The sequence below is a fragment of the Orycteropus afer genome, unplaced genomic scaffold, assembly GCF_000298275.1.
Source record: "Orycteropus afer afer isolate SDZICR_OR568_19922 unplaced genomic scaffold, OryAfe1.0 scaffold00105, whole genome shotgun sequence".
NCBI lineage: Eukaryota > Metazoa > Chordata > Mammalia > Tubulidentata > Orycteropodidae > Orycteropus > Orycteropus afer.
Window position 1 is genome coordinate 4,047,118 of NW_006921692.1, and position 11,035 is coordinate 4,058,152.

Consider the following 11,035-nt stretch of genomic DNA (forward strand, 5'->3'; position numbering starts at 1 on the left):
TTTGGTCATGTTGTAAGAAGGGACCATTCCCTGGAGAAGGATGTCATGCTTGGTAGGGTGGAGGGTGGATGAAAGAGGGGGGGGGGCTTCATCAAGATGGATTGACATGATGGCTGCGATGATGGGCTCAGCAGGGATTGTGGGGCTGGCATGGGATCGGGCAGTGTTTCGCTCTGCTGTGCATGGGGTCACTATGAGTCGGAAATGACTTGACGGCACTTAACAATAACAACAACAATTTTCCATTTATTTTGTCAACTTTTTCTTGTATTTTTTTTTTCAAAATTCATCTAGAGTTTTGTCTGTGCATCTTTTGATTTTGGTCTGTGGTTTCCTTGAACTTTCAATATGTTAAAAGTACTAAAGGTAATTATTTTATATTACTTATCAAGTCATTCTAATAGCATTCCTTCCTCTAGAAGATTTTTTGCCCTATATTTCAGTCACTTGTTTGAGACATATTATCAAGATTTCAAACAGATTTGAAGTCTGTTGTCTTTGAGATACAGTAATGTTATTGTGTTAATTTGTTGACTATATGTTGGTTTGCTTCACCATGATTTTTTTGTTGCTGTTGTATTTCTGTTTTAACATATCTGGGCAATAAGGTGGTCATTTTACTCTGCTCACTAGTTTGACAGCACTGGGGTGCTCACCACCTACCTACACGTGGATTTGTCAGCAGGTAGAATGCAGAGCAGCCGAGGGCAGGCTTGATGGCTGTTGGCAACCCTCTGGCATCAGTCCAGTAGTGCGGAAGTGGTACTTGCCTAGTGGGTGGGGCAACATGTGTACGTGGCTATGGCTGGGTAGGGTCACTGACTCCTACCTCTCTAGTTCCTGGTCATCCATATGGCTTCTTGTGCAGTGTTCTGGTTACCTAGTACCACTCTGATAAGAATATACCAGAAATGGGATGCTTGAACAAATAGGAGTTTATTCTTTTACAGTTCAGGAGGCTAGTAGTCTCAGTTTAAAGTGCCAGTCTCTAGGGGCTGTGTGAAAGCCCCTCAACCTTGGGCTTCAGCTCTGCCTCCTGCTCCCGGCCCACTGAAGCCAAAGGCTTTTCTTCATGCAGACAACTGCTGGCTGCTGAGGCTAACAAGCCCAAGGTTGACAAGTAAAAAGGCACAGTCCTGATGTTACCAAACCAGTCCAAGCCATTAATTCAAGTGCATTGAAAGTCCTAAGGTTGGCAGAGCATGGCAGGCTGCTGAATACCGACATGGCTGCATGCAGGGTTCAAACGTGCCATAAGCTAGAGACCATTCCCAAGGTTGTCTTTTATATACAGGAAGTAGACCACATCCCTAGGACAGCTACTCAGCTGCTCACAGTAGATTCCACCATGGAGTTGATTACTGGTCTCATCGTGTGGAATACTACATCCAGCTGCCCAGCCACTCAACCAGGCCTAATCAAGTAGACACACAAACTTAACTACCACATACATTCATAGGCAAGTGGAGTCAGTTATCTGGCCTGTTCTGATCAGAGCACTGCTTGCAGTAATTCAAAATGGCTGCTCTATTGCAGTTGGCAATTTACCACTCCTTGTTCACTGTTTTCATTCAGTCTCTTCCTCTCATCAGTATTTGATACACTTGTTTATCCTTTTATTTGAAGCTCTGGGCTCCAGGATTGTTATTCATAGCCAATTTTCTTTCTTTTTTGGCTTTGTTGTGAAGGATATGGATAATGTATCTGCCTAGGCTGCCATCTTCAAGCCTTACCACATTCTTAGATGTTAATGTCAAGGTTCCTATAGGTAAAACCAGTGAAATTTTGGGGCCCCATTGTATTTTGGCTCCCAGGACTTTCTTGCTCTCACAGTAGTCCGTACAGAGCCTCCAGTAATTTGTCAAAATACCTGTCTTATTGTTCTTACCATTTTGAAGCTCAAGTGGCCTCTGCTTCTGGTAGACATGACTCTCTGGATTCTACTGTCTCCAGATTTCAAGGTGGCAAATGGCCCTGAAATCTCATTATATGAGTTACTCATGAAAAGTCATTGATATTTAGTTGGGCTTCTTTCATGTTATAAAGATAGAAATGAAGAATCCCACTGTTTATAAAATGTTGGAGCTAAAATCAGAAGTATCAATAGAAATATTTTTTATTGATTAAATAAAATATTCAGAGCTCTGGTAGCATAATGCCTAAGGCACTTGACTGCTAACCAGAAGGCTGGTGGTTCAAACCCACCAGCCACTCCTTGGAAGGAAAATGGGGCAATCTACTTCCATAATGATAATGCCTCAGAAACCCAAGGAGGGGTCACTATGAGTCAGCTCTGACTCGATGGCACATAACAACAACAACAACAAATAAAATATTAAATTAAGTTATGAATATTATGACAGGATATTTCATTGTTTAGAAAATATTATGGAAATATTTTCCATTCATAGTAGTTGTCATGTGCCATGGAGTTGATTCTAGAGACTAGATAGTGCAGTGGTTAAGCATTTGGCTGCTAAGTGAAAGGTTGGTGGTTCAAACCCAACCAGTGGCTCTGTGTGAGAAAGTCCATATGGTCTGTTTTAGTAAAGATTGCAGCCTGGAAAACCTCATGTGGCAGTTTACAGTAGTAATAAATATATGAAATATATATATATATATATTTAAGTTCATTGAGAAATGTTGAGACCTACATGAATAAAGAAACCACATTTTATTGAGGTCTATAAAAGAGGAAAGAAATTATTGGAAATACATTTTATTTGTTTCAGTGGAAAGATTTAATACAATAAGGAAGTTTGTTGTCTCTGGCTGAGGTAGGAATAGGCAAACTGAGCAGTCAATCTCCAGAGAAAGCCCTGGATTATATCCAAGTACAGGGCATTCCCATGGTAGCAACTTCTTCTTTATGTACTCACTTTAGATCTTCTCTCCAATCCCCTTACTGTAGGATGTAAAGATTATACAATCTCATTTGATTCTCAAGATCCAACAAATCTATTAATGTCTGTGAAAGTTATTGAGCATTAATGTGAAAAGAGAGTGGAGTAAACCTCTCAGGAACATTTTAAAATTCTTCTCCTATTTTTCCCATTTACCCAGCATGATTTAATCATTGTCTTAAAGACAGAATTACTTGACTACATAGACATTTACAAATAGAATTTTCTTTTTCTTTTCTTTCCTTTATCTGGCTAACTATTTAAAACTTTGAATGTATATATTAAGCATATTTCAAATATACATATAAAACTATGTTAATTGTACTTAAGAATTCTTGAAATGATTTTACTTTCTGTCCAGTATATATACATATGCACATATAAATATATATTTAGAGATTGAAAATTATATCATTTAAATTAATTGTGAATAGTGATTAATTAATGTTGATGGAGCTCTTATTTAGACAAATAGAATTAAGAGATGCATACATTCCACAATATATAAAAGTAAATATTAGAGTAGAATTGCCCTATAATATATCCAGGCTGTAATCTTTATAGAAGCAGACTGTCACATCTTTCTTGCATGGAGCGGCTGGTGAGTTCTAACCACCAGTCTTTCGGTTAGCAGAGCTTCTGTTTAACTGTTGCAACACTAGGGCTCCTTAAAGTGTTTAACATAAAAAATGAAATAACTACAAATTTTTATAGTTAATTAATGCAAATAAAATACTGGTGATATTAGAAATAAAACAAAGGGAGAAATAACAAGCAGAAATGATTGATGTTGTTGTTGTTGTTATTTGCCATCAAGTTGGCCCCGACTCATAGCAACCCCTCCTTGGATTTCCGAGGCAGTATCACTATGGAAGTAGGATTGCCCAACCTTCCTTCTGAGGAGTGGCTGGTGGGTTTGAACCTCCAGCCTTCTGGTTAGCAGTCAAGTGCCTTAGGCACTATGCTGCCAGAGCTCCTAAGAAATGATTCATAGTCCAGTAAAAATTATTAAAAACTTAGTTTAAAAATATGACAACAAAGGTATTATGAAAAAAAAATTTCCAATTCTACACATAAAGAGGAATAATAAGGAAAAGACAAGCTTTCTCTCATCCTCCTGTAAATACCCAACATTTCATAAAAAATGGACAAAGAATTTTCAATAAATAAATACATAAAAACAGTAAACCAGAGATTATTATTATTATTATTATTATTATTTCCAGAAGTTGTCCAGGTATTTTTTATCAGCTGAAGAAAACTTTATTTTCCTTCTTAATTACATTTTTACCTGCTTCTTCTCTTCTAGTTCTGGTTTCTTACTCTCTTTTGACTTCATTTATTTTGTTGTTTCCCTCCACTTTTGGGAGAGTTTCTCAGGTTTTTCCTCTGCATTACTGATTTAATTTCCATAATGTTTGTTCTTCTTTCAAAACATTTTAAAGAAATGTCAATTTATGTATACATTTTACTTTCCTTTCACTCTTTAAGTGTTCTCTTTAATGTAAAAATAAAACTAATAAAAATAAAAATAATCTCTGGTTTACTGTTTTTATGTATTTATTTATTGAAAATTTCTGCATTTTGTTTGCCTGTAGGAATATCTTCTATTGTATTGTGAATATCACACTGTTTTTAGAACTATTTTCCTGGTTTTGTAATAGAGAAGTTTTATACCTATGGTTTCCTTCAAGTTTCTGGGATGAGATTACCTCTCTGTATTTTATAATCTTCTTAAATCTGTTATTGGTTTACTTTTATTTATTTATGTTAGTATAAAATAGATTGTTTCAGAGCTAATATTTGCACCTATTTTATTGGTCTTGATTTTGCCTATTCTTCACTTGGGTACTGACTGATTGACAGCTTTATTAGTTCTATGGTTAGAATGCAGTTAGATAAGTACAGTTCCAGTGTTCAGTATATTCTCTCCTAGAGTACATTTGTTGGATTGAATTAATTGTCTTTACCTACACTTCTCAGGTCCTGCATATTCTTGTTATTGTTATTAGGTGCCATTGAGTTTGTTCTGACCCTATGTACAAAAGAAAACAAAAAACATTACTCGGTCCTGTGCCACCCTCACAATTGTTGCTATGTTTGTGGGTCTTCCTCTTTTTTACTGGCCCCCACTTTACCAATCATGATGCCCATCTCCAGGGCAGAGTGGTTAAGTGTCGGCAGTTAACCAAAAGGCCAGAAATCCATACCTCCCAGCTGCTGTCCTAAAGGGTCACTATGAGTCAGAATCACTTCAATAGCACATTCCTAGTCAACAGAAGGGGATATTGTATGGTTTAAAATTAGGGAGGATGTGTGTCAGGGTTGAATCTTTTTACCATAATTATTCAATCTATATGCTGAACAAGTAATCTGAAAAGTTGGACTATATGAAAAAGAACACAGCATCAGGAATGGAAGAAGACTCATTAACAACTTGTGATACGCAGATGACACAACTTTGCTTGCTGAAAGTGAAGTTGACTTGAAGCACTTACTGATGAAGATTAAATAATACAGTCTGCAGTATGGATTACATCTCAATATAAAGAAAACAAAAATCCTCACAACTGGACCTATAAACAGCATCACAATAAATGGAGAAAAGATTGAGGTTGTCAAAGATTTCATAGCACTTGGTTCCACAATCAGCACCCATAGAAGCAGCAGTTAAGAAATCAGACAATGTATTGTACTGGGCAAATATGCTGCAAAAGACTTCTTTAAGGTGCTAACAAGCAAAGATGTCTCCTTGAAGACTAAGGTGCACCTGATACAAGCCATGGTGTTTTCAATTGCCTCATATGCATGTGAGAGCTGGATAATGAATAAGGAAGACTGAAGAAGAGTCGATTCTTTGGAGTTGTAGTGTGGGGAAGAATACTGAAAGAACCATGAACTGACAGAAGAACTAACAAATCTGTCCTGGATGAAGTGCAGCCAGAATGTTCCTTGGAAGCAAGAATGGGCAGACTTCCTCTCACCTACTTTGGTCATGTTGTCAGAAGGGACCATTCACTGGAGAAGGATATCATGCTTGGTAAAGGGGAGGGTCAGAGAAAAGAAGAAGGCCCTCAACAAGATGGATTAACATAGTGGCTGTACTGATGGACGCAGGTATAGCAATGATTGCAAGGTGGTGTAGGACAAGCAGAGTTTTGTTCTATTGTACATAGGGTCACTATGAGTCGGAGTCAACTCAAAAGCACCTAACAACAACAAAAAACTTTCTATTGAAATTTTTATCTGAGCTTTCAATGGATTTATACCTGCCAGAGTGCCAAACTCCACTTTGAATGACTATTTTTCTTCTTGCCCAAATGTTTTCTCTTAATCTCTAAATGGAAGTACATGAAAGACACTTATAGATGTTTATCATTTCTCATTAGAAATATCCTCTAGTAGAGAAAAGTATGCCTAATTTCAGGTTAAAATTGTCAGAGTTAAAAATTATAATGTCTTCTGATGGTGGAGAGGAAAGCTATCAAACTTTATTTTAATTGGGCAGCTTTTCTCTGTTTTCAGTAGCTAAATATACAAGCTCACTTATCTTGTTTATAAATCCTCTTCTTGTTTTTAGTGTAAATTCCTTCCCTATCCTTTTAATAGACTGACTATAAAGCTTAGCATTATAATAGTAACCTTTTTAAAATGAAAGATTTTAAAACATATTTTCGTAAGTTTTTTTTTTTTTTTTTAATAGTTTTGAGCTTTAAGAGAGGTTGCATTATGGAGTGTTAAACCCTTTTAAACAGAAACACTAAGGTCATAAATTTAAACCATTTTTTTTAACTCTTAAAATGTCACAAAAATGAGAAAATTGAAGGAAGGGAGAAATTTCTTTGAAACAAAGTAAACTTGGCATATTTTTTTTTCCTTTTTCCTTTGCCAAATATGTTATCACTTCCAATTTAGACATTTTTCTCTTCTTGGAATTTTGAAGTTTGATATTTCTGTATTTATATTCCCCCACACCCCCTTTTCCTCCTCCAACATATATGATAGTTCTTCCAGAATTGCTGTTAGACTTTTAGCTCAATAACAATAAAATTGTATGTGCCTCAACAATTTTAGGCAAAGTTTAGAGTTTCATACTCTGGCTTAACTTATATTTGCTCCTCTTTTTCCTTCTGTCCTCAATCTGCCCCATTTTTGTACTGCCCTCCATAGTTTATCCAGACATGTCCAAACATTCCATTTTAGAAGCAAAGAGTATTTTCTTCCTTAATTTTAAAAGTACCTTCCCTAGCCACTGTATCCTCCTTTGGAAATTGCTAAACATCTTTCAGTTGCAGGTTGGACAAAGAAATAAGTAAAATTAGAACACTTTGAATATACAGTAATCCCTTCTTCCCTTCACACACATGCACAATAGCACTTTATTTATAAAGAGTTGAGAGAAAAGAGACCTGGAGTGAGTGTTTGTTCAGTCAAATGGGGAACTTCTTCAATCATTCTGCTTATTTTCTACTCTCATATGTCCTAAAGGCTCTAACTGCCTTAAGGGATTCTATTAGTCACCATTTGCCCAAACTGATAGACTATATACCATCAGGACCACATGTGACATTCAATAAAGTCCTATGGGGGGATGAAATAAGTGTAGTTATGTTCATGCAAGCATAGTGATTTCTTACCGTTTAATGAATCAATAGAAAAGCAAATCATAGAAACTTGACCACAGTTTGCTTTTTTAAATATATATTCAATAGTATCATTCTCTTAGCACTTGGAGCAGGGTTAATCTATATAAGAATCAATGCAGAATTCATGTATCAAATGATTATAGGTCTTAGAAAATGTCAGCAATATCAAACTCTTGGAGAATTATAACTAAGAAAATTAAGACTATTTCTATCTCTTAAAGTCAGCAGACAACATAGTGAAATATGCTTATTTATTCTCAAAATTTAGCATTATCTAACTATTTTAAGTTCTGAAAAGAGCTGCATTTTAAGTTCAGTACTATAAAGAATTAATTTGTCAGCTATATATTACATGTAAACATGTTATATATCCTGGGAAATGGCCCTACATTCATTCAGGTATATTTTTTGTGGTGACAAAGAGATAATGTATTCTATACAACTTATAGGATACTTGACTACATGAAGAGTAGTAATCATAACAAATTGATTCTTTGAAAGAAACAGTTTGAAATAATGCTGACACAATTCTTTCAGTCCATTTTCCCCTGAATTTGCACATTTAAATGTGCTGCTTTCAATCAGTTGACCACACAGCAAAATGCCATATGTGCATTATATGCAATTATGATTCAGAAATCAAATGACAAACACATACACACACTTAAGCTTCCATACATAGAAGGCAATGCAGTCCTTATGTTTCAGGAGCGTGGAAGACTATTTTATTCCTGATGAAATAGTAACAATAATAATAATAATAAAAGATTGACTATTTATTAGAGACTAATCATATTTAAACAATGCTTCTTGCAATTCACTTAAATCCGAGCCATAGTTCCTGCTGCTGAATTTTTGAGGAGGAAATTAAACTCATTGTTCTCTAGGTTGTGTTCCCTAGAAGTAGAGCTCAAGAAAAGAATTCAAGTTGTACCTGGTTTATAGGTACAAGCTGTAGTGAGAGTGAAGTGTAGAAGGGCATCCATGAGTAGCCTTCCTGGTGAAACAGCTCCCACATCGTAAGGTCAGTTTTACAGAGAAGAGAACATCTATAAAAAGGGTGTGGAGGTGGCATCTGACCTCCTCTAACTTTATAAGGGAAGAAGAATCAACATTAAGAGCTCAATGCTGATTTCAATGAGGTAGAGGTTAGGAGTGCCTTCACCTTCCAACCTATTTATTTATTTATTTTTAACACTGATGACACCAACTCTCCCTCCCACATCACTATCTACTTTTTTGCTAGGTTCAGTAATTTGTTGCAATGGCCACAAAGAGCTCACAGAAAGTACTCATGATAATGGGGTTTATTAAGGAAGCAGCAGGTTATAATTCTGGATCGAGTTCTTCTCTCAGCCACACCATAGGCATGGTTTCTCTGGCCTTGACCTCTCAGACCTGTGGCCCCTTGGCTCTGCCTTATTTGTGCAAGTATTAAAAAGCTGTTTTAGCTCTGCTGATAAGTTCCAAGAGAGACACCTAACTCCACCTGCAAGCCTCCTTTTCGAAGGCATTCAGGTTTCTCAATCGATGGGTCAGTGAGTTTAACTCCACAGACAAACGCCTAAGGCATCCCACTCCAGTAGCAAGTGTGTTGCTTAAACATGCTCAGCTTTCTTTCTCTGTGGGTCCAGAAACCCACTGCACTGTCTGCTGCTAGATCTGCCATCGCTGTTTCTCTGCTGCTGCTTCATGCCATCTTGAATCACTTCAGCAAAGTGCTATAGCTCTATCAGTCTCCAGGGTTAAGGAGGTTCACCACAGGGATCTTGGTTCTTGGGTCCAAGGACGCACTCCACTTCTGGCTTTTTGTTTTTAAAGATAGTTAGATCCCTTTCCCCCACCTCTGAAATGGCTCATTTTAAGTCTAGTGAGATGACAAAACTGACCAATCCTGATGTTAGGATTCCTAACTCCTTACTTGGAACTACTTAATCATTTGTCAGTTTGTGGAACTGGGATGGCTTGTGTGTTGCTGTGAGGCTGGAGGCTATGCCATCGGTATTTCAAATACCAGTAGGGTCACCCTGCTGGTGAACAGGTTTCAGCAGAGCTTCCAGACTGAGAAGAGGCATGAGACCATCCACTTATGAAAAATATGGCCAGTGAAAATGTTATTAATAGCAGTGAAACACTGTTGGATACATTATAGGAAAACATCATGAATAGCTCTGAAACGTGTCTTATATAGTGCCAGATGATGAGATGATGAGCCTCTCAGGTCAGAAGGCACTCAAAATACGACTGGGGAACAGCTGCCTCCTCAAAGTAGAGTCCACCTTAGTGATGTGGATGGAGTAAAGCTTTCGGGATCTTAATCTGCTGATAGATCATGACTCAAAATGGGAAGAAACAGCTGCAGACATCCATTAATATTTGGAATGAGAAATGTACAAAGCACAAATCTAGGAAAATTGAAAGTTGTCAAAAATGAAATAGAATACATAAAGATTGATATCCTAGGTATTAGTGAGCTGAAATGGACTGATATGTACCATTTTGAATCAGATAATCATATGGTCTACCATGCTGGGAATGCAAATAGGACAGGAATGATGCTGCATTCATCACCAAAAACAATGGTTCAAGATCTCTCCTGAACTACAATGCTGTCAGTGATATAATAATATACACATACCTATAAGGAAGACCAGTTAATACTACTATTATTTAAAATTATAAACCAACCACTAAAGTCAAAGATGAAGAAACTGAAGAGTTTTTACCAACTTCTGCAGTCTGAAATTGACCAAACATGCAATCAAGGTGTATTGCTTATAACAGGTGTTTGAAATGAGAAAGTTAGAAGCAAAGAAGAATCATCAGTAATTGGAAAATATAGCTGTTCTGGTTACCTAGTGCTGATCTGACAAGAATATACCACAAATGGGATGACCTTAGCAAGCAGGAATTTATTCTCTTACAATTAAGGAGGCTAGAGGTTCAAATTCAAAGTGCCAGGCTCTAGGGGCTGTGTAAAAACCCCTTGACCTCGGGCTTCAGTTCTGCTTCTTGCTCCCAGCCCTCTGAAGCTAGAGCCATCTCTTCAGGCAGCTACTGGCTGCTGAGGCCAACAAGCCCAAGGTCTACAAATAAAATGACACAGTCCCTATGTTACCAAACTGCATGGCAGACCATTAATTCAAGTCCATTTTAAATCCCATGGTTGGCAGAGCACAGCAGGATGCCAAACAACAACATGGCTACATGCGGGGTCCAAGTGTGCCATAAACTAGAGACTATTCCCCAAGCCTTCTCCTATATACAGAAAGCATACCACATCCCAAAGGCAGCTACTTAGCTGCTTGTAGTAGATCTCACCATGGAGTTGATTGCCAGTCTCATCATGGGGAATAACTACCACCAGCTGCCCAGCCACTCAACCAGGCTCACCCAAGTTGACATACAAATTTAGCTACCACAGATTGTTTCTATCCCTTTGCTATTGTGAAATGTGCTGCAATAAAAATTGGTATGCATAAATCT